Below are 24,479 nucleotides of genomic sequence, written 5' to 3'. Positions count from 1 at the left end.
GTTAGCAGCTTAGCGTGAAGGTTAGGGTTAGGTTAGGGGTAGGATTTAGGGTTACGGTTGGGGTTAGGGTGAGGGTAGGCGTTGGGGTTGGGGGTTAGGGTTAGCGGCTTAAGGTGAGGGTTGGAGTTTGGGGTTAGGGGTTGGGGTGAGGATTTAGGGGTTGGGGGTTAGGGTTAGCGGCTTAAGGTGAGGGTTAGGGTTTAGGGGTTGGGGTTAGGGTTAGTAGGAGCTCTGGCATAGAGACCAAGGGAGGGGTGCTGCTCCCCCTCGCTGTGAGCTGATCACATTCTGACTCTGTGTAACAGGGCTCTGAGCTTTGCCATCTTGTGATTTCTGAGTGCTGAGCCCCCCAGACCCTTCTGCTGGGAGCATGGTGATTGCACAACAGCTGCAAGCCTTTTTTCCCTCTCCTTGTCCTCCTCGGCTTCCCCAGACTTTCCCCACAAATGGTTCTATCAATGCTGGACAGATCTAAGGACCTGCAGCTTTCCCTCACCCATCTCTTAAAGCAAACAGTGATTCCCTTCTCTGACACGCCTGGGCCTGGGCTTCTTTTGAGTTTTTCCCAAGTGGGACCTGATTCCCTGTGAAAAAGTGTGTGGCACCAGCTTGTCTTCCCCCTTTCTGGGAGCCAAGAAGCTTTTACAGACTCTCCCCCACTGGATGAGTCCAACAGCACCTTCCCCTGGTGGGAGAATCCTAAATTCCACCCCTCCCCCCCGCTGGCTTCTCTGACCAGCTGATGGTGGCAGCATGCTAAATCAACTCCAGCTCTCTGGGCTAGAAAGCAGCATCTAACCAGCTTGTAACAGCTCCGGTTTGCTTGCTGGAGACATAACCAGGAAAGAAGGAGAATGTCAGAAAGGGAACTTCAGCTCACAAAAAAACACTCTCAGGGCTCCTTCTAAATGGAGACTGGGCCACTGAAGAGACTCAAACCTGGTTAGCTCAGTTGGTAGCACATAACACTTTAAATCCCATGGTTGTGCATTAAAGCCCCACACTGGGTGGTAGTGACAGCCACTCTTCCGCTCATATTCACAGCCCAAAATGAAATAAAACTCTCTCTCCTCTCTACCATCTTAGGCAGGTCATGTTTTACTGAAGCTTACAGGGAGGAAGACATTAAGAGAGAACAAACTGACTTTTGCATCTTCTGTTGAGACAGGTTTTTCTCCTCTTCCATTCTACCCCAGGCAACAGAGGGGGGATAATAACCATTTAATGGATAATTCCAGAGGGAAAGTTTGGTCATTATAAATAGGATGATCCATTGAATCATATAGAAAGGTGGGGCAGGGAGGGATCCCAAGAGTCAGGACCAAGTATCCCTAGGCCATCCCTGACAGGTATTTGTCATTGGAGGATTTTAAGAAGGGGTTATACAGAGATTCTGAAAATTTCCATTGAGGCCTCTGCCATGTAACCAACAACGCTTGGCTTTTGGTTAAGAGCCAGGCTGTGATTCAGAAAACTTGGATTCAGTTCCCAATTTGGTCCCATTATTTTCTGTGCAAACAGGGACAAATTACATCACATCTTTGGGCCTCAGTTTCCCTATTTGTAAAACGGGAACCGCCCTCCCACACTTTGTCTATTTCACCTGTAAGCTGTTGGCAGCAAGGACTCTCTCTCTCTCTCACTCTGAGTTGTATAACACCTGGCAGAATCAGGGCCCCCACCCTCGGTCGGGGTCTCTGCACTGCTTGGCACAACTGGGACACCCACTGTTGGATGGGGTATCTGCAGTGCCCAACACAATGAGGCCCCAATCTAGGAGCCCAATGAGGATACAAAAATCTCCCCTTTCATTTGTTTATTTTAAAAAGTCCATTTTTAGGCTTCAAGTTCAGGCAGAAAACATGGCCCAAGAGTCTCAGAAAAACCAAGAAAGTAATAACATTACCCCCAAAGGGAGCACTTTTAAATATCTCATGATTTTTAAGCTGCCCTCTGGATTTCTGAGTCCAGACTCCTAGTTACTGTTCTCAATCTAACCTTGGCTGAACTTTGGAACTGTAACCAGTGACACTGAACTAGTAAGTGGAGTTGTACAAACAATTTTCCTTGGGCCATTGGTCATAGTAGCTTCCTTTACTGGGGTGGAAACCAAGAACTGAGTGTGCTCTTTCCACGCCAGTTCTTTCCAAATCCTTGGCCTTGGTTAGGGTAAATTTACACTTCTGCGAAGTAGAAACCTTAAAGAAACACTCAAAATTTCAGCCGTGTTAGTGAGCAATGGCTTCCCGAAACATGCCCAGCTTTTCTTTAACTTGGTGGCACAGTTCCAGGCAAGGGACTGGACACAGGGCTGGATCAAAATCTTTGTTTGTTACCAGAGCTGGAAATTCTATTCAAAAATAGCTATTTTTCTGCAGCTATTAGATTACCAACATTGATTTTATACACATTTTCAACACCTACAAAGGATAAATTCAACAAAAAAACCCACTTCTATTTCCTCAACATCTGTGTCAGGAAGGGCAGCATTCCCCATAACATGGGATTAGCTAGAAGAGAACTTTTGTAGGGCCTGGGCTACAAATCATTTGGGAACCAAATACATGGGCATTTGCCTAGTTCAAAATCACCTAATGTGGAATTCTCTCCCCAGATCAGCTGAGATAATATTGACTTCAACAACTGAACTACACTGTGATCATATGCACTTCCTTCAGTTAGTTCGGGTTCTGCTGCTGTTCACCATTTCTGAGTGGAGATATTAAATCACTGCTGTGTCTTTGTTAGCATGCCCAGTAAATTGGAGAGTTCTCCCCTGTTGACAGAACTGCACTTGAATTTTCTCCATGTCATCATGGAGGGGTGGGGAAAAAGCAAAGTTGAAGTGAGAAATGATGACTTTAGTAAATGGTCATTTGTCTTAAGTTCTCCAATAAATCTGAGCTACATCCTATCAAACTGAACTATTATCCAACTGGGTGAACAAACAGGCTTCAGGAAAGATAGAAACCCACATCAGAGAGACAGAATACATGACAATGGAAGTGGCAAGTGAAATTCCAGAGCAGGTTACATCTGATTATTCAGAATCAGGACAAGAGATTCTCCTCTGATCCATTCAAACCTGCTTCACTCAGCACTGTCTCAATAGTCAGTTATGTTATTTACAACATGTTAAGTATCCTAGCATCCCCATAATGGGCGACAAAACAGCTACCATGTAAGAAGTGGCTTTACCAATAGATGGAACCTGGGATTTAAACTCCCAATGATCACACTGTGTTTGGGATCCATTTGAATTCCCCTTACAGGTCTTTGACACTTTCATCTCCAGTCATAGTGACTCTGATATAGGATTAAAGAAGTCAAACAATCATGTCTAAGCACAGACAATGGAGAATGCTTCATCCCAGGACACTTTGAGAAGTGGATGGATAGAATGTGATGACGATACCTTTTGTCTGAGCCAGGCAGAGTTTAACAGTCCTGCAGTGATGGGGAAGGAGGGAATCTCTGAGTTGCCCCATCTCCTTCCGGTGTCATAGAGGCTGAAATGACACCTTTTTTCCTGTCCCTACTTCTCCATTTACATATAATTTGAAAAGTTGCCAATAGAACTGCTCTTCGGCACAACCCAGAGCAATGTGAGAACAACTGGCAATGATACAATCTGTATCATTTGTGACTCTAACAATAACTTTGCAATAGGAGGAATGGTATAAATGTGATGCTCCCTGGTTCCTGATAGGAAGGGCACACTCAAATTATTCATGGGAGAATGGAGTTGATAGAAAGGACAAATGGGCCCACCTCAAAACAGGGCAAACTGCAAAAGGCAAAAATGGGCCACTCATCTGGACAAGCTGAGGGATCACGGTGCTGCAAACAGTTCAAGCAGCTTTAAAAGTTACTATGTCAGAATCAGGAAAAAAATTAAAGAAAAAAAGTATTAATAGCCCTAGATGTTTTTATGGTGTTTTGGAGATTCTCTGATGGCTCACATGGGCTGAGTGCCAAGAGAAGCTTTTCCCACACTCATGGCATTCATAGGGCCTCTCCCCTGTGTGGATTAGCTGATGCTTTATATGGATTAAGTAGTCACATACATCTTTCCCACATTCAATGCATGTATTTTTTCTTTCCCGTGAAGATTTCCTGCTGTTTTGTGGTTTCCTTGAGGTCCATCTGAGTTCCCCAACAGGAAATACATTTAAACACTTTTTCTCCTCTGGCTGGTTTCCCTGCTCTTTCTGGTCTGTGCTGAATGTCATGGGATTTTTCCTGCATATGACTCCTGGACATATTCTTTTTCAATCTTTGCGATAATTCTGTGTTTATCCACTTGCTCAACATTTCCCTGCTGAGAATTCTGCTCCTCTTTCTCACACACCATTGCATCATCTGCCATGATAGAGACAGAAACCTCAGACAGGGATGGAAAGGGGAAGGCCAAACCAAAACAAGTGCCGGAGAGAGGTCAAATAAAAATCAGGAACTGAACTCCCCCAAACGATGTTGTAGGATTTTGTTTGTTTTATCTGGTTTAGAATGAAGGATAAAGAATAATTATGTACTATGCATTAAGGGTATTGGTGTATGATCTGAGCACATCCTGCCAGCCACCCTTTTTGAGTAACAGAAAGGAATGGCTATGGGCCAATGGGTAGAGATACATCAGCCAGAATCTGTGTCTGGATTGATTTCAAGGCAGTAACAGACCTTTGAGGGTCACCAATTTGTTGTAGGTTTAGCATTTAAAAATAAGCAGAAGAATGCCATGGTTGTTTTCTTTTGCATTGCAATTTGATGTTCCTGGTCAAAATGTTGTGTGGAAATTAATTTTGTTTTGTGTGTGAATGAGGAATGTGTGTGTTAAGAGAGAAGTGTGAAGGCCATCGTTGAACCAGATGTACAAGGGAGGAAGTGGCAACAGACGCAAGCGTGCCAGGAAGCTGCAACACACCCCTATTGAAATGCCAGAGGAGGGCTGATTGACTCTAAAGATGAGACAGGCACCTATCAGTGGGACAAAATAGCTGTGATCAAAACCAACATGAGAGAACTCCCTGAGGAACTACTTGATGAAAGATCCAGCTGAAGGGTGAAAAGGACAATTTAAGAAAACAAGAACTCGTCAAACAATTCATTACAACATGACGGTGAAAAACTCATTGGTCCCAATGAAGGAAAATCAGTATATAACCAGGGTGCCTTGCCATGAAACTCTGGGTTCATTCTGCCAAGACTTCCCCAGAGGATCATGTTGCAACTGACAGAACCTGCTGCCTCCTACCCATGATCAAACTAGCTGGCCACTAGGTTGATCTGGGCTCTGGACTGGTAACTATAACATCGACTGTGTGTGCGTGCGTGTGTGTGTGTGATTGAATGCATATGCTAATTGTTGTAGCTCCAATTAATGCGGCATATTGCCTTTTCCCCTGAAAAAGATCCCATGTGCTTCTTATAAGTATAACAGGGTAATGCCCACAAGGTAGCTAGCTAGCACATCTTGGAGGGACTGTTCAAATTAAGTGGTTCATCAAGACACACTTGGTTGATAGTGGATCGTGGGAGAAGCCCATCTACACTGAGTGGACTGTCATGGAAATGTGCTGTCTGGAATCCAAGTAATGCAATGACTGAGGGAAATTGGGCATGAGCATGTGACTTGCCCATGTGACTCCAAACTCCATCTTGTTGCTGTAATTTTCTACAGGAAGAACCATGGGATGTCCTTCACATGCCAAAGGTGTATAAGGCCCTGGAAACACCTCCATTTTGTCTTCAGTCCTGCTTCTTACGTCTGGAGGAACTTTGCTACAAACTGAAGCTCTGAGCAAAGGACTGAATGACCCATCCCAGCTGTGGATATACTCCAGAGACTTGACTTGAACCTGCAGTTTATTCCATCACTGCTACAAGCCTGAACCAAGAACTTACCCATTATTGTATGTAATTGATTTCCTTGGATAATTTTAACTCTCTCCTTTCTTTTATGAATAAACCTTTAGATTTTAGATACTAAAGGATCGGCACCAGCATGATTTTTGGGTAAGATTTAAGTTGTATATTGACCTGGGAGTGGTTGGCCCTTCGTGATCAGAAGAAACTATTATTTAATTACACTGCTTGTAAAGAACCACTCATCTCTGAATCCAGTGTTTTTGGTGGTGGTATAAGAACCGGAAAGCCTGAGAAACTGCCTTTGTTTTCTTGTTAGCCAGTGTGGTGAAACAGGAGTTTACTCTTGTGGCTGGTTTGGTCTATCTGATAAAAGAACAGGAGTACTTGTGGCACCTTAGTCTAACACATTTATCTGATCAAAAGCTTTCGTGGGCTACAGCCCACTTATTTGAGCATAGCATGCATCCGAATAAATTTTGTTAGTCTCCGAGCTGCCACAAGTACTCCTGTTTTTGCAGATACAGACTAAAATGGCTGCTACTCTGAAACTTATAAAATCACCATCCCCAGTTTTGGGTTGTGTTTGCCCTATTTCTCACAGTTCGTCCTGAATTTGGCATCCTCAGTTGTGACCCACTAAGGCTGTGACAGGATGCCAAGGGAGGGGACTGGGTCATGGATTTACAGGGAGTTAGGTGACCCAACCTTCATACAGTTTCCCTTGGGACCGCTCTCTTTAGGGTATGTCTAAGGTGCATCAGGAAGTCAGCCACCTTTCAGGCTGGGTCTTACACTAGTGCATTAAAAATGGCTGTGGAGACATTGCTTTGATGTTAGGGCTCTGCTTGGAGTTCAGACCATTCAGCCCAGCCACCCCCCTCAACCTCCTGGCTTTAGAACCCAAGCTACAACCCAACCAACAGCGCCTACACCGTTATCTGTAGTGAGTCAGCATGGACTCTGGCTGGGAGGCAGCTTCCAGATGCAGTGCAGACATACCCTTAATGAGTGACACGCTCGCTTTAGCTTTTTCCAAGGGTGAACCCCAGTTCCCCTTAGAACCACAGAGTTAAAAGGGACCACATAGGTCATCTTGTCTAACCCCCTGTCTTTTGAAAACCTCCAGTGAATAACCTTCCACCACCTCTCCAGGCATCTGTTCCATTGTCCTACTGTTCTTCCAGTTAGGAAGTTGTTCCTGAGATTTAATCTAAATCTGTAAAAGCAGCAGAGAATCCTGTGGCACCTTATAGACTAACAGAAGTTTTGGAGTGTGAGCTTTCGTGGGTGAATACCCACTTCGTCAGACGCAGGTAGTGGAAATTAGGTAGGTATATATATGCTAGCAAGCAAGCTAAGATAATGAGGTTAGTTCAATCAGGGAGGACGGGGCCCTGTTCTAGCAGTAGAGTGTGAAAACGAAGGGAGGAGAAACTGGTTCTGTATTGGCAAGCCATTCACAGTCTTTGTTTAGTCCAGAGCTGATGGTGTCAAATTTACAGATGAACTGAAGCTCAGCAGTTTCTCTTTGAAGTCTGTCCTGAAGTTTTTTTGCTGCAGGATGGCCACCTTAAGGTCTGCTATGTGGTGGCCAGGGAGGTTGAAGTGCTTCCTACAGGTTTTGTATATGTCATTCCTGCTATCTGATTTGTGTCCATTTATCCTTTTCCGTAGTGACTGTCAGTTTGGCCGATGTACATAGCAGAGGGCATTGCTGGCATATGATGGCGTATATTACATTGGTGGACGTGCAAGTGAATGAACCAGTGATGGTATGGCTGATCTGTTAGGTCCTGTGATGTGTCGCTGGTGTAGATATGTGGGCAGAGTTGGCATCGAGGTTTGTTGCATGGATTGGTTCCTGAGGTAGAGTTACTATGGTGCGGTGTGCAGTTGCTGGTGAGAATACGTTTCAGGTTGGCAGGTTGTCTGTGGGCAAGGATTGGCCTGCCACCCAAGACCTGTGAAAGTGTGGGATCATTGTCCAGGATGGGTTGTAGATCTCTGATGCGTTGGAGGGGTTTTAGCTGGGGGTGTATGTGATAGCCAGTGGAGTCCTGTTGGTTTCTTTCTTGGGTTTGTCTTGCATAGGAGGCTCCTGGGTACCTAATTTCTCATGCGGGTATTGTAGTTTTGAGAATGCTTGGTGGAGATTTTGTAGTTTGGTCTCTGTCTGAGGGGTTAGAGCAGATGCGGTTGTATCTCAGTGCTTGGCTGTAGACAATGGATCGTGTGATGTGCCCGGGATGGAAGCTGGAGGCACGAAGGTAGGCATAGTGGTCGTAAGTTTTCGGTATAGGGTGTTGTTAATGTGACCATCACTTATTTGGCACCGTGGTGTCTAGAAAGTGGACCTCCTGTGTAGATTGGTCCAGGCTGAGGTTGATGGTGGGGTGGAAGTTGTTGAAATCGTGGTGGAATTTTTCTAGAGTCTCCTTCCCATGGGTCCAGATGATGATGTCATCAATGTAGCATAGGTAGAGAAGGGGCATGAGTGGACGAGAGCTGAGAAAGCGTTGTTCCAGGTCAGCCATAAAAATATTGGCGTATTGTGGGGCCATGCGGGTGCCCATAGCAGTGCCACTGATCTGGACATATATATTGTCGTCAAACTTGAAATAGTTGTGCGTAAGTATAAAGGCACAGAGCTCAGCAGCCAGTTGTGCTGTGGCATCATCAGGGATACTGTTCCTGACACTTGTATTCCATCCTCACACAGATGGAATACAAGCTGTGCTGTGCTGTAGTTTGAACCCACTGCCTCTTGTCCTTCCCTCTGTGACAAGAGAAGAACTGTTCTCCATCCTCTGTATGGCAGCCTGTAGCAGGGACCACAACCCGCCCATTGGGCTACAGAGCCAGGAAAGCCACCTCCACCCCTCTGGAAGCTGAGGGGCAGGATAGCAAGCAGGAGCCCAAAAGAGGGGGCCCTGCAGCTCAGTTGGGCTGGAGCTGCTGAGGGAGACAGACACTTCTCACCTGCTGCCAGAGTGGGACATCGAGGACCTGCTGGGGTGGCCGCCAGAGGACTGGCCAAAGTTCCCAGGGTCATCAGCCAGTCGAGGTGCCAACGAGCTGATAGGGCTGCCACAGACCACCAATTCCTGGGGAAACAGAGGCCAGAGGTACCAAACCCTGGGGCTTGTTGGAAGTTGCTCAGGGAAACTAGACCATCATCTGGCTGAGTGTCGGCCTGACACCAAGTAAGGGTGTTGTGGGCAGATCCCCGCTGATCCAGTGGTGGATTACACTGCCACTGTTAGGGCCTGGGGCTGGGACCCGGTGGAGTCAGGTGGGCCAGGGTTCCCCTACCTCCTGCCACCCACCTTCGGCCAGGAGGGCTGTGTTGGTCAACCATCCGCCAAGCTAGGATGCTAGACTGGTGCTTGCCCCTGCCTGAGCCCTAGACTGTTTAGTGCTCGCCCTGGGCAAAACCCCTAATTGTTTGCTGACCCACCCTTCCTGAGGGCCTGGGCGTGGAGACTTTGCAGCTCTGCCCTGAGACAGACCAGGAGGGACGGGCACACACGCTCACACAGCCTTTTAAGTATTTGAAGACTGCTGTTATATCCCCCCCCATTAACTCTCTTTTTTTTTTTTTTTTTTTCCCAAACTAAACACACCTAGTTCCATCAGCCTTTGCTCACTGGCTTGTGTTCCACCCCATTGATCATCTTTGTCACTTGCCTCTGGATTCTTTCCAGTTTCTCTACATCCTCTCTAGTCACTGGTGACCAAACCTGGACCCAGGACTCCCCCTGAGGCCTAACCAGTGCTGAGTAGAGCAGTATTATCACCACCTGTGACTTACATTAACAGAAGCATAGCATGTATCTTCTTTTTGCATTAGCATCACAGTATTGACTTCATGTTGAGGTTGTGATCCACCACAACTCTCAGATCCTTCTCAGCAGTGCTGCTGCCATTTCAGTTATCGCCCATTCTGTATTTGTGCATTGGGTTTTTCTTCCTGAAGTGTAGCACCTTACACTTGTCTTTGTTCAATTTCATTGTTGTCTATAGCCCAGTTTGCCAATTTATCAAGATCGCTTTGAATTCTTGCTCTATCCTCCAAAGTGTTGACAACCCTCCCCCCAGCTTAGTGTCATCTGCAGATTTGATCAGTATGCTCTCTATTCCTACATCCAGGTCGTTAATGAAGATGTTAAATAGCAGTGGACCCAAAACAGATCCCTGTGAAACCCCATTTGAGAGATCCCTCCAATCGGACATCATTCCAATAATAGTTATTCTTTGCTTGCGGTTGTGTAACCAATTATATATCCACTTAATGGGAGTTCCGTTGAGCCTGCATTTCTCCAGCTTACTCATAGGACTGTGTCAAAAACGTTTTTGAAGGCCAGGTCTATTTTAGCCACCAAACCAGTTACCCTGTCAAAGAAGGATATCAAGCTGGGTTGGGTTGTCATACTACGTTCTTAATAAATCCATGCTGGCTGCTATTGCTTACCCCTTCATCCTCTGGGTATTCGCAAATTGAAATGTTTTATACTTTGTTCTAGTAGCTTCCCTGGTACTGAGGTCAGGCTGACTAGTCTATAGTTCCCCAGCTCCTCCTCCTTCCCCTTTGTAAAGATGGGCACTATGTTAACCCTTCTCCAGTCTTCTAGGACCTTTCCTGTCATCTGAGTTTGCAAATATTGCCAGAGGTTCTGAGATTTCATCAGCTAATTCTGGGATGAACAGCAGGAAAGGAGGTGAGGGCTGGTTTGGGGGATTAAGAGCTCTGCTATCAACATTTGAGCTTGAGTTGATAGCTGGCCATCCATGAGGAGTCATCAGAGGGAGGCGGAGGTTTGTTTGGACAGAAGGAGACAGGTCTGGAGTAGGGCGGTAGATCTGTGATTCATCAGCATACAGACAGTAGCCGAATTTGTGTTTGGGGATGAGATTTCCCAGAGCTAAAGTGCAGAGGAAGTGACCAAGGATTAAGCCCTGTAGAATCCCCACAGAAAAACAGAGTGGGGGTGAGGACACTCTTCCTAAGGACACGCTGAACAAGTGGTTACAGAGGTAGGAGGAGAACTAGGAAGCAGACAAGATGTCATGAACACGACCATGGTCAGTGGTATTAAAGGCAGCTGATGGGTCAAGAAAAATAAAGGTGGAGCACTGGTTCTGAGCTTTGCTGAGGGAGAGGTCATTAGAGACTATGGCAAAAGCATTCTCCGTGGAGGGCCCCAAATATCTGCCCCCTTGACACCTTCCCTTCGCACTGCCACCAGATCCATCCTGCTCCTTGGAGCAAACACTCCTCATCCCCTTCCCACTATCCTCAGTCTTTTCCACTTCCAAGGATCCCAGATCTCCTACCCCATCCCACCCGCTCCAACAGCACCACAGCTAGGATCTCCACCCCTTTTCTCCATTCCCAGGCTCCCACTCCCCCAAACCAGCACATTTCCTGTTCCCAGGAGATTCTGTCTCTGATTCCTCACCTCCTCTTCCTTCCATGGTGCCCATCCCTCCCTGATTCCCTCTAGTCTGCCACATCCCTATCCCTTTCCTCCCACTACACTCAGCCTTCCCTACCTTGTGGCACCCCACAAGCACTAGCTCCCCCATCATCTTCTCCCCTCCTACACTCCCTGCTCTCCTTCCCCCTCGACCCTCCAAGAACTCCTGAATAGGAACCTCTCACTGCTCTCACAGTCATTGGTTGGTTCGGTCAAGAGGATGTGCTGTGGCCACTGCCTCTGAGCTACTCATTCATCTGAGTTGGAGCCATACCACTGTTAACTTTCAGACTAGGTGTGCTGTGCATTTTGTTTGCATTCTGAAGGAGTTCCTCTTAGACGTTTCCCCGATTCCAAAATTTCAGGGCTGAGAGCAATATTTTAAAGTGTTTTAAAATCCACTCTGGCCTCTTCTGAGCTGCAAAGTTTTGTCAGCATAGCTCTGTTCGTTAGGGATCCAAAAAAAAAAACACATCCTTAATTGATATAATTATGCTGGGAAAATCTCTCATGCAGACACAGAGTGCTGAAAAAGTCTATTAAAAAAAATAAGGAAACTAAATGCCCATAACTTACATAAATACCAAGCACAGGTTGCCCAGATCTGCTGCATGCCTTTCCACTAGGTAGGTGGTGGCTAAACTTAAACCTCTGAAAACCAGAAAAAGAGTTAATATACACACCACCCCTAAAATTCAACCTTAACTCTGGCCCTGGCCCTGCAGCTGGTACTAGCCACTAGGAATGGCTCAGTAAGGCTGGTGCAAAGGTTAACAAAGGAAGTGGAGGTTTCTCCATTTCTTGAAGTCATCAAGTCGCAGTGGATGCCTTTCTGGGGGAGGATTTAATCCAACACAAGGTATTCAGCTCAGTACAGCAGTAACTGGATGAAATTCTATGACGTGTGCTATACAGGACATCAGACTAGATGACCTAATAGCCCTTTCTGGCCATAAAATCTATGATTCCAATATAGCTATGAAGGACTAGGAACGTGCCACTGTTTGTGTTGTGTTCACAGGTGGGAATCCCGGCATTTCTCCACTTGCCTCCAGCCATGTGCACTGGGTCAGCTGTAGCTGTACCAGGATGGTGGAGGGAAGAGTTGGAGCAGCTTAGCAGAGCTGTGACTGTGATGAAGGGAGGTGCATGGGAACCCTGAGGGACCTAGTCTGCTCCATTTCAATGCTCTCAATGGGCCGTTGCTGAGATAGGGCAGAGCAGAGGCGGCATTGTGGGGGTGGTGTGAACCTTAACTCTTCATTTCCCCTTCTAAGAACCAAGGGGACGGGAATCCTTACCCAGCGAGGTCACATTCTCATAGTTCTCCTGCATGACGTCTCTGCAGAGGGCTCTTTGACGGGGGTCCAGCAGAGCCCACTCTTCCCTGGTGAAATATACAGCCACCTCCTCGAAGGTCACTGGCCTCTGAAAGAGCAAGAGCCCCCCCGCTCACAACCTGCTGCCCCACTCACAGCCCCACTATTTATGGGGGAGAGGAGCCAATCAAATGGAAGCTCTGGCAGGCTCACAGTCAGCTGGTTCCCACCCCCACCCTCCTCACAGCAGCCAGAAGGCAAAAAAGGAGGGGAGATAGAGATCCCCTCACCCCCTAGCAGACAGAGGGGAAAGGATCTTCTCATCCATCACGCACCTACAAGCCAGAGGCTGCTACAGGGGATGGAGCCCCCAGCAGGCTCCAGGGTCGGCTCCCCAGTAGGAATCCCAACAGGCTTCCCATTGCCAGCACCTGGAAGGAAGGGGAGGGGTTATCTACTCTAGGCCCCACTGGTGGGTAACCTCCCATCCCTCCTTCCAATCTCCTAGCAGCCTCTGGCCAGTAGGTTCATGTTCTCGCACTGGGAATTGGCTACATTTCCCCAGCACTGTCCAGTGTTCCCCCACCAGCCCTGTTCTACAAATAGGGTAATTTCCTCCCCCGAACCCCATGGGTCTGTTCCCAGAATTCAGGACTTGGGTTAAACAATTCCCAGCAAGTTTGTCACATGCCTTGTCCCCCTCCCTTTCTCCACCCTGGGTATTTCCTGCCCCCCAGGCCCTCAGTATTTCCTGCCCCTCCCTCTCCAACAGGAACCCACTAGCAGCCCCGCAATAATCCCTACCTGGACTGGCTCTACTACAGCCAGTTCCCTTCCCTATCCCCTGGGAGGCTGGGACAATCTGGAGCCAAAAGTGGGCGTTACTCTGCCTCCTGTCAGGGTGAGAAGGGTGACAGGGAAGATTTCAGAAATTAGTTCCTGTCACATCATGATCTTTCCTGGCCCTTTCCCTGCACAAGATGTTTCTGACTCACATGCTGGGAAAATATTCCATCACTTTATCACAGGCCAGACCCAGCCCCTTCCACCAGCGCTAAACCCACTGTGCTAGTTTTAAAACCCTGAGGGCACCTCCCCCAATGACGGGGAGCAGGCGGAGGCAGGGACAGGACAAAGTCTGCCCAGTGTAGGTGCAGTAAATGAAATGAAGTTTGCTGGTCATATTAAGATGGAAGCCATTGTCAATAGAGACAAATACAATCTAATAAAATAATTATTATAATATATGGAGATATACCTATCTCATAGAACTGGAAGGGACATTAAGTCTAGCCCCCTGCCTTCACTAGCAGGACCAAGTACTGATCTTGCTCCAGATTGCTAAGTGGCTCCTCAGTGATTGAACTCACAACCCTGGGTTTAGCAGGCCAATGCTCACACTACTGAGCAATCTCCCCTGTAACACCTGCATTTTGAACTCACTCCCTTATTTCACTGTAAAAATCAGATAAAAGTTCATAAGCTCTTACAATAACCTCTAGCAGCAAGTTGATGAAAAGTAGGTTAAATTCTTTTCAGCCATGAAGGCCATGCACAGGTGCAAGACGACCAACGACAGAAAATTTAATTAATCCAAACAAAAGGGGCTAATGATGCTGTTCAGGACCAGTACTAAACTCTACGCTTGGTGAACAAGAAAACGTGGCAACAAAGTTACCTAGGGCCAAATTTGGCCTTAGGGACATGGCTTTAATTAGTAAACAAAATAATAAAAAATAAATGATGCCACTCACGTTTATTTCTTTTGGGACTTTTAAAAAGAGATTGGGGGGGGGATAATCTGCCACCTCACCCCAACATTGCAATACTGCTGCTAAACTGCTACATTTCCTGTCTGAGATGCTTTGTCTTCATTATATTTTAACTTGTATTCCCTCCTCTTTCTCCTCATGATGCATGATCATTAATTTGCACTTAATGTTGACCATAGTTCTGTCCTGTTTCTCATAAATGCTCTACGGGCTTGTCAGTTAAAATATGTTCCAAAGGGACCCATTGCTCCCGTGATTAGTGACTTTCTTAAAGTCTCTCAGTGCTTGTACGTTAAACTAGTTTTCTAAAAGGAGCCCTCTTTTTAAGAGCAGGATTAGTAATGAAACTTACCCTCTTTCCCACAAGCCACTGCCTCTTTGCCTTTACTCTCTGGTGCAACACTTCGAATAATTCTGCTGAGGATGTTTTCCAGATATTAATCATCATCGGGATGGCTAGGAATGTATTGGGAGAAAAAAATTAAGATTCTATCTTAAATGAATAAAATCATTCCAAGAAATATAAATTAATGTAAGCATAAAGAAAAGTTTAGAGCAAAAAGTTAATTAAAAGAACCAAACAAATCTTGCATTCTTAAAGAAGTGCAGGTTATGCAAAAGAGAAATACTGAATTGCTGTTTTAACAAAATTAGATGCTAATAGCGGTTTTATTGAAAGTGTAAAAATCAGCTAAACCTGTGTCACAAGAGGTAAATAATGCACTAAAATAATTATAAGTTAAAAATGTGAATACATTACCAATTTAAAAAGTTAAAAAAAGTATATAGACTTCTTTTGTTGTAAAAGCCAAAAAACTCCAACTATACTAACAAATTTTCAAAGAAATATGTTTAAAAAAAGCTCAGTCTTTGTATTTTTTTTAAAAAGTATCAAGCAGCGCCTCAAAAATGGGAAAAGTTGTCAAGGTCTTACTGGTCTTTAAAAAAAAAATGCTTTAAAATCAGACTACGTAAACTTAATTAAAAACACTGTTAATATTACTGCAATTAAAATGGCACAATAAAATTCCTAAAATTAATGTAGTCTGTAAACATGCAATAATTAAGAAAGTAAAAGAAAAAAATGAATGAGTCCTAAAATACTGTAAAACACTTTAAATGCTTATGTGACATTGTTGAGCTAAAATATTTTAGAGACAAGTCAGCTGAAAATATAGTGGTGCAAGAACAAAGTCACATCCCTTCCCATTGTTACACAGCTTCCAGGTGCTGGAGGCTGCGATCCCCTGTCATTAACATGGTTATTGGTCTGAAATCTCCCCATGGCCAGTCAGAGACAGACACGTACCTGTGTCGCTCCCCAGCCCCCGTCGCAGCGTCTCCAGGGGAAGGGGAAGGAGAAGATGGGAGAGGTGAGAATTCAGGCCCTTGCATTCATGGAGAAATCCCCATTGCGTATTAATGGAACTGCTGTTAACTAGGAGATGGTGACAGAGATCAGAGGCCTATAACACAGCAGCTGCAGACACAGCCAGCCCCACAGGGCTGCTCCATGGGGAAGGGCAACTCACTGAGCTGGGCTGTGAGATGGAGCCGAGGATCAGTGACATCACTAGAGTCCCCGACTCCTCCCCAGGGCCAGGGTCGCTCTAACCAGAGGAGACGCCACCCCCAGACTCCAACTCACCTTTGAATCCCAGCAGCACCTCCTGCAGCATGGCACTTTTCAGAGAGAAATCGCTGAGTCTCTTCTCCAGCTCCACAAACGACGGCTCTGGCTTCTGAAACGTCCCGTCCTCCCTGCTGGGGAAAGGAGGGGTGAGAAATAGGCCTGATCCCCAGACCCTGAGCCCAGCAACCCCCAAACTTCACGAAACCTAGTTCTGAGCTTTGTAGCCTGAGATGGTCATTGCCATGGTGAGTCACCTCAGCCCTGTGCTTTCCAGGAAGTAGGGAGAGACTGGAGACATTGTTCAGGAGCTTTCTCAGGGACGCTCTGGTTCTGTGGGGGGCAGAGCCACCCCCTACGCTGGTTTACTGCAGTAACAAGGGGCACCAGCACTGGGATTATGTGGAAAGGGAGGAGACACAGACCAAAGAGTGGGCAGGTCCTACATGCTGACAGTGGCCACAGACAGAGCTCAGGGCTCCAGCAGGAAATGAACATTGGCCCTTAAACACCAAAACCCTCAAGCCCTTCAGCTGAAGCAGTAACCCTGAGGTGTCCAGCTCATTTGCAGAGTGGGCCAGATTGCCCTGTCCATTATGGCTAGTGGCCAGGGCATCAGGTTAGGACTCTGTGCGCTGCTCCATTCACACCAGAACACCCACTGCTCTCCATGGGACACCCACGTACATGGAACAAGGGGAGAATCTGCCCTTCGCATCAGAAATAAAATTTTAGTTCTTAGTATTTTGCCAAGTCTTTGTCTGTCACACTCAGTGTCACTCAGGAGGAAAACAGCCCCTTCTCGGACACCCTGTAGGGCCCTGGTGGTTCTTCCCTGTGTTTCCCTGCCTTTCCCACCCTCCTTTCTCCATTTCTCTCTCGCTTCCTTGTCCTTGTCTCTCTCCTCTGTTCTTCCCTCCCTACAGCAACCCCCTATTCCAACCCCACAAAGGTTTCACTCCCGCCCTCTCCCTGATCCACCTCCTCAGGTGATCACCAGGGAATGTTCAATGTTGACATCAAACTGTTCCTATTTCAGCTGATGCTGCGATGACATTAACAGGGGACAGGAGAGTTCACGCTCTCAGAGCTACGGCTTCAGGTTGCTGGCAGCCCCAGCAAGGCAACGCTGTCTCCGTTTACGTTGGGGAGGTGCTGAGGGCCAGCAACTCACTTTAACAAATGTGAAAGCTGAGATTCTGCACCCTTGGAATACGTCATGCAGCCACATCAGTCCAAGAGACAGGCCTGGTCTGTCCCATCAGCCCTGTGTCTAGAAGCCCTGCTGTGACCTCATTAGCGATCGGATAGTAACCGGCTCTTCTCCTACCGGAGTCAGCCACTAGGGAGCCAGAATCACACGCTCCAAGGGCAGGGGGCAGCTTCCTATTCAGTGCAGTTATCAAACCTAACGGCCCATGAGGGGGAGCGAAATGGAGCCCAGGACTTACCTGCCCCCCAGTGCTCCCAGCACCCTAAAGAGAGAGAGAAAGAGGAGGCTGTCAGTGGGGGTGTCCCTGGGTGGAGAGGCCTCCTGCTCTGCAGGGGTCACCACTGAGGCTTCGGGCAGTAGGGGAATTTCAAGTTTACATTCCCTGAGCAGCCCCCACCTCCTCTAGGGACTTTCCCCTACACAGCCCCAGCAACCCCTGCAGGCAGGTCACCACTGCAGGAATCTTCTCCCCAGGCACTTTACAGGCAGAAGATATTTCTCTGCACTGAGAATCAAATTCCGCCCAGTGCTGAGAGACTCAGAAGGCCCCTGGCCCCACTAAACCCATTAACCTGCAGTGCGAGGGGCCTTGGGCCTGGCTCGGGACCTCAGCATGGTGGGGGAGGCGATTTCACCCTCCAAGTGCCAATGCAGAGAGTCATTTCCAGGAGAGAAGGTCCTGGGGGCTGCAGCATCCAGGAGTCCCAAGACCCATCCATGGTGCCGCTGCCAGACTCACTGTGTGACCTTGGGCAGGGCTCTGCCCCTCCCTCTGCCTCACTTTCCCCATTTGTCCCATAGGGATAATGCCCCTGACCCTACTCTGTAAAGTGCTTTGGGGTCCAGGGCTCAGAAGCGCCCATAGAAACGCTGAGTATGATCATTGCAATGACAGCCTGACCTGCAGGTGTTGGCTCAGCGGCTGCTGCCCCTGCTCTCCTCCCCTCTCGCTGAGCAGGGAAATCTCCCACGACAGGCTGCAGACGCCCTCATCCCTTCTTTGGAAAATGGCTCTTTCTAAGATGAAAAGGCAAAAGGTGGGGCAGGCAGGGTAAGGTCAGAGCTTGCCAGTATGAATGCTGCAGGTGACAGGCTGGGACAAGACACAACACTGACTGACAACAGGGGATTATTTCCTTGATCACATAGTGAGGGTGATGGAGTACTCTGCCCTAAACCCAACTGAGAATTTCCTTGCCCTTTAATACTAGACAGCGGGAGTATGAGACACTTGCAGCTTTGGCCTAACTGCCCCACTAAAGCCAGTGCCTCCCACTACCATCACCTGGAGCAGTCAGGGTCTCTACACATGGAAGTTTCCGTAGAATAGCTACATCTGTTTAAGACCCTGTATAGATATTCTGTTCTATAATACGAGTGCCTTTTTCTCATTTAGCTTAATCCACTTTGGATGTGGATTAATCTTTAAACTAAATTAGAAAAGGGTACTCTTATTCAGTAGTAAATGTCCACACAGGGAGTTAATCCGGAACAGCTATTTCAATAATTTTCCCACTGTAGACAAGCCTGAAGGCCAACACCAAGCCCTTTGGGTGATCCCAGAAGTAGCTCCAGGCAATGTTGTTTCAATTCCTGCCCTGGTGCCGACGGGCACGCTCAGTGTCCGAGGTCTGTGCACCTTCCTGCCTCCATAAGTCTTTGAGGCAATGCATCAGAATAGTTAGCCTAAAAGCAGTCCCATGACATCTGCCCTCTGGAGGCGAACATGCTGCCCTAACAGGACATTGCAGAATGCATTTAAAGGCGTTACAGACTGTGCCAATCTGGAGTGTGGAGGTTAGAGACATGCTGCCACTATATACAATTGTTAGGGAGAGTTATTCTGCATGCACCCGAGGACTAGTACACATTCAAGGTCTCTAAGAGGGACCCAAACATTCAGATGCCTAACTCCTCATCAGGGAGAGACGTACCACTTTGAGAGTTTACCTCCTGTGTGACGGGGCCCACATGGACCAATGGTCTGACCTAGCACTGCAATCCCCATGAGAGAAACGTACCATCAGAACCATGCAGTGGTAAACAGCCACAATACATTTTAATCCAAAGACATGACCTATATAGGAGAAGTGTACTCTCAAGTAAACTGTAGCAGTTTCCCAACAGAGTTTTCTTAAGGACCTATTTATTAAGCAAAAATTAAGATTAGGAGTCTGATTTAAATTATGTAAATTTTCAGTTTGAGTTAACTGTGGAACTATTGCAGCTACTTTTATTTTACTCCTGCCTTCATAAAAATCTACTGAGTTATAACAGATAATTATAAAGACTAAAGTACATGTTTTAATATAATTAGGACTGTGCCACCCAAGATGAAAACTACACCGTGGAAGAGTCCTACAACCAGGTATTTGAGGCCAATCCCCTTGTCAATGGAATCCTCAACCAAAATGTGAGGAGGGAGAGGCATACACCCTCTAACTTTTGACAATAATTCAAGGTCAGTCAGCCACCAAGAACAGCACCATTCATATTCTGGTTTTGGATAAAACACCTGATCTTGCCTACATCATAGAAACCTTCCTCCCTCCAAGTCTATATCCCACTACACCCTTTAGCAGTAAAGTAACCATTAAACAAGTTCTGAATCAATTGTCTTTCTTCCCAATTCAGTTTTAACAAAAAAAGCTGCCATGTAAGTAGCTATGGGAGATAACAGTGCAACTACTAGGTATTGGTGGGGGAAGTGTGCTAGTTATGTCCTGAATACACTGGTCTGTTAAGTGTTATTGCTTTTAATATGCTAATGCAAACACTGTAATAGAGTATTAGTGTCCCAATGTACTGTAGGTTGTTTTAACTTACCGTAATACTAGAAATGGTGCATATGAAGCTCTCTAAAAGTTGACACTACAGCAGTGATATTCCCAAGCCAGCATGCATAGGGCTGGGAGTGTGGAAGGAGAGTGCATCTAGGTATAAGTAACATCTCTCACACCAGACAGGAACTTCTCCACAGTTCATTGCAATTTGCAAGTGTGATTATTATACTTTGTCTTACAAACATCAAACACCATTACATATGCACAAGGTCAATAATTCCGCCCTCTCCCCCCACATACAGAGTTGTTCTGGATATAGTATCTGAGATTAATATTGAGCTCCCAGAGCTTCAGGAAGCAGTGAAGAGTCAGCAGCCAAGCCACAGGCTGAATGCTACTGCAAACGGTATGGGTGACGCATGAGGCATTCTGAAGCAAGAGGAGATTACTGGAAAACATTAAATAAGACACAGAAAGAATAAAGTTTTCCTAGGTTTTGTTTCTGTCGGATTTATTGTATGATGTATAGTAAGTGTTTAATATAAAAATCAGGTAGTATGGTTTAGAATGTTACAACAAGAGATTATGCTATTACCATCATACAGTCAACTTGCACACTACTATTTTGAATTAGTGATAATTCACAGAGGGGAAAGAAGAAAGAGGGGAGAGGGTTAAGCACGGGAAGAGGGGAAATAACCCAAAGTCTCTCCTTTGCCTCTTGGTCCTCCCACTCCCTCAGCCCCCTCCGCGGGGGAGAGCCCGGCGTCATCCTCACCTCCCTGCTCCGCTGGACCAACTTCAGAGCACAGATACAGCAGCGGCTGGTGTCCCCGCGCACCCCGCGGAGCAGAGCTGCGGTTCGACTGCAGCAGTGTCATTCCCCGGGCTGCCGCTCCTCGCAGAGAAAAGACGCCACTGAAGAGAGACCACGAGAAACACCCCCGCCTGCCTTTTTCTTTCCTTCTCCACCTCCTCCGTCAGCACCAGCTGGGCTTCAGAGCCACCTTACCCACCGTGTGGCTGCCTCGCTCTGCATGGGGCTGCCGGGGGCCAATGGGGCTGCTGCTTCTCAGCCCACCCCACCGTGCTGCCGCCCCTTCCCCTCCCGGCAGAGCCCACCCCTGCCTGGGCAGCATGTGCCAAGCGTGGCTCAGCTTAGCGAGCCAGACAGCTGCAGGTGGGCAGGCAGGAGCCTCCCCCTTCTCATCCCCAGGGAGCCAGGCAATCAGCTGCTGCCGCCAGCAGCCTTGGAGCAAGCCAGGCTGGGGATGCAGGAAGGCAATGCAGAGCTGAGAGCCAGCCGGCAGCCGCAAGCAAAACCCGGCTCTGGAGTCCAGTGCTGGCTGAAAAGACGCCACTTTTGGAAAATGTGCTCAGCGGGAGTGGCCGCTCCCCCTCCCCCTCCCCCTCCCCCCCCCAGCTATGCTCTGGGTGGTAGGGGGTGCAGGTGTCTGGGCTAGGGGGATGCCCCACAGCTGGATGCTCGGGGTGTGGGTGTCAGACTGGAAGAGCAGAGATTTCTTCCAAGATGTGTCCAGCTGACACGTGTGACACACTCAGATAGGTGCCCAACAAAAGCGTAACAGAGAAACAGAAACTGGGCTGTTGTAAGAGTTTCTTTGACACTCTACTCCTGGGGGAATCTTTGCTGGCTGACAGGTATTTTGAATTAAATTACCAAAATAACTGAAACTGGTGTGATTATATTGTGTTATTTTGATAAATAAAATATGCAGATTTTTAAAATATTGTGGGCAGAATGTTTAATTTTTTAGCGCAGAATTCCCTCAGGAGTACACTTTACTACACCACTATGTGGGTGGCTTCCTATGTGAACATTTATTTCAAACAACAAAGGCCTTTTCAGTTTAGGTTACATCCCCTTGGAAGTAATACTGGTAGGATTCCTTGGACAGACACACCCTAGCTATGAGATTTCAATCAGGTTTTGCAAAACCAAACCAAATGCTACAGCTGCTACACACGTGTACAGCTTCCACTGATTCCCGTAGCAGCTATACCTGAAGAACTACAATTGTGTTGAGCTCCACTGTGCCAAACTCAGACCTGTTTGTAAGCCTTGACTTTTGTTCGACCAACAGCAGTGAATAATAATCTGACATTTAGATGTCAGATGCCATAGTAATGGGCGCAGTACATGGAGCCAGACAACCTTTGCCACAATACTGCCTACAGTGAAATAAAACCTGGACACAGAGGATACTCCACCCACCACAGAAATGCACCTGCTTCTAGGGAGGACTGTGTTGCAGAGCTCTCCATCTCCACTTGCTGATGGTGGGAATAAAAGCATTTCAGTTTATGCAGGAGAATGCTGACACACGGAACTCAAATACAAAGAAAAGTTATCCCGTTCCACTTCGAGCTAACATGTAGACCAAGCCCCAGCTTACAGAATGGGGAGACCACCTGCCTTTGCACTTACTGCTTTTCCAGAATAGGCTATATGGCAAAGACCTGGGTGCTCTCATGCCTGGCATTAGGTTATTCTTTGGTTCCATCACTACGCTGGACCCAGGGCTGAAAGAGATCAAATAAGAATTATCCTACACGTGTGTACTTCTTCTAGCCAAGTATCTTTTACTATAAATATTTGAGTATTTTTCTAACACCGAAGACGACAGAGTATGTTAATTTAAACAAACCTTCATGCAATCAGAACAGTTACTTCTTCTCACAAAGGCTAGACAAAAATGTAGAATACGTTGATGCCATTTACTTTTTGACTAAAATCTCCAATTAATCAGTTATCCAAACAAGAAATAAATAAGCCAAAGACAGCAAGAAAAATCAGAGTTAAAGCTTGATTATAAATATTGCACTGCCCTCAACTGTAAATGGCATCTCAGCACACATGCCCTAGTCGTCTCTGTACGCAGACTTCATGCAGTGTCAAACAGTGAATGCCAGTGAAAATGAGGTAGGGTCAGAGGCTAAAACAGGGAAAGAAAAAGTTAAAAATTACTTAGACAAGTTGAATGTCTTCAAGTCGGCAGGGCCTGATGAAATACATCGTAAAATACACAAGGTGCTGACTGAGGAGATATCTGAGCCATAAGCGATTTATCTTTGAAAAGTCATGGAAGACAGGAGAGATTCCAGAGGACTGGAAAAGGGGCAAATATAGTGCCAATTTAGAAAAATGGGAATAAGGACAATCTGGGGAATTACAGACCAGTCAGCTTAACATCAGTACCTGGGAAGATAATGGAGAAAATAATTAAGAAATCAAATTGCTGAATCCTAGAAAATAAAGCGATAAGTAACAGTCAGCATGGATTTGCCAAGAAAAAATCATGTCAAACCAACCTAATAGCTTTCTTTGACAGGGTAACAAGCCTTGTGGATGGGGGAGGGGAGTGGTAGATGTGGTGCATCTTAAGTTTAATAAGGCTTTTGATTCTGACTTGCATGACCTCCTCGTAAACAAACTAGGGAACTACAACCTAAATTGAGCTACTCTAAGGTGGGTGAATAACTGGTTGGAAAATTGTTCACAGAGAATAGGTGGTTCACAGTCAAGCTAGAAGGGCATATTGAGTGGGGTCCCACAGGCATGAGTTCTGGGTCCAGTTCTGTTCAATATCTTCATCAGTGATTTAGATAATGGCATAGAGCACATTTATAAAGTTTGCAGATGATACTAAGCTGCAAGGGGTTGAAAGTGCCTTGGAGGACAGGATTAAAATTCAAAGTTATCTGGACAAACTGGAGAAATGAAGTAAATAGGATGTACAACACTACACTCCATATTCATCATAATAATATTATTAGGATATGATCATGGCATAATTATGAAGCATTTTGTACAAGATTGGTCATGTAAGGAGTCATTGGGAAAATTATGATTTGCTGAATTCAATTATCCTATTTGTATGTATGTATCATTTTTGTATCTGAAGTTATGAATATTGACTAGGTATCTATATTTCAAATGGGCTTACTCCAGAAAACACTCACAGCCAGCCTTTCAGATACAACAATGAAAAAGCCAAAGAGGGCTACTGGTTCATTAACAAAGACAATGGGCTGTGGAATAGCTTAGCCTTCCTGGAAGGCCAGCCTGTAAGTTATGGCTGCTACGACTCTGCAAGGGCGTGTGACCACATCACATGTCTCTGGACTCCATTTTGAGTACCTGAATTTTTCCACAAACTGGTCTGGAAACCAAGTTTGAAACAGAGTTCCTGCCATCGGTAAACTCGGGGTTGTACTGTACGACTGGAGAATTGCTAACGTAGTACCTATTTTTAAGAAAGGGAATAAAAGTGATCCGGGTAATTATAGGCCTGTTAGCTTGACGTCTGTAGTGTGTAAGGTCTTGGAAAAAATTTTAAGGGAGAAAGTAGTTAAGGACATTGAGGTCAATGGTAATTGGGACGAATTGCAACAT

General features: G+C 46.4%; 1 long non-coding RNA gene across 3 annotated transcripts; it reads right to left on the bottom strand.

Moving 5' to 3' along the window:
• Positions 1 to 4,288: 4,288 nt before the first annotated feature.
• Positions 4,289 to 15,784, bottom strand: LOC142045869 (uncharacterized). 3 transcript variants are annotated; one of them, XR_012654778.1, is made up of 5 exons: positions 15,746 to 15,784; positions 14,789 to 14,892; positions 13,469 to 13,557; positions 12,647 to 12,773; positions 4,289 to 4,362 (listed from the first exon to the last, which is right to left on the bottom strand). It is a non-coding gene; the product is annotated as an uncharacterized LOC142045869 (long non-coding RNA). The 3 variants fall into 3 exon arrangements; XR_012654779.1 differs by lacking the exon at positions 4,289 to 4,362 and adding an exon at positions 11,911 to 11,996; XR_012654777.1 differs by lacking the exon at positions 4,289 to 4,362 and having other exon boundaries at positions 12,548 to 12,773.
• Positions 15,785 to 24,479: the final 8,695 nt, after the last annotated feature.

This window comes from Chelonoidis abingdonii, chromosome 23 (assembly GCF_003597395.2).
Source record: "Chelonoidis abingdonii isolate Lonesome George chromosome 23, CheloAbing_2.0, whole genome shotgun sequence".
NCBI classification, from domain to species: Eukaryota; Metazoa; Chordata; order Testudines; family Testudinidae; genus Chelonoidis; species Chelonoidis abingdonii.
Note: the sequence above shows the minus strand (reverse complement) of the source record. Positions and strands in the feature narration are given on the sequence as shown.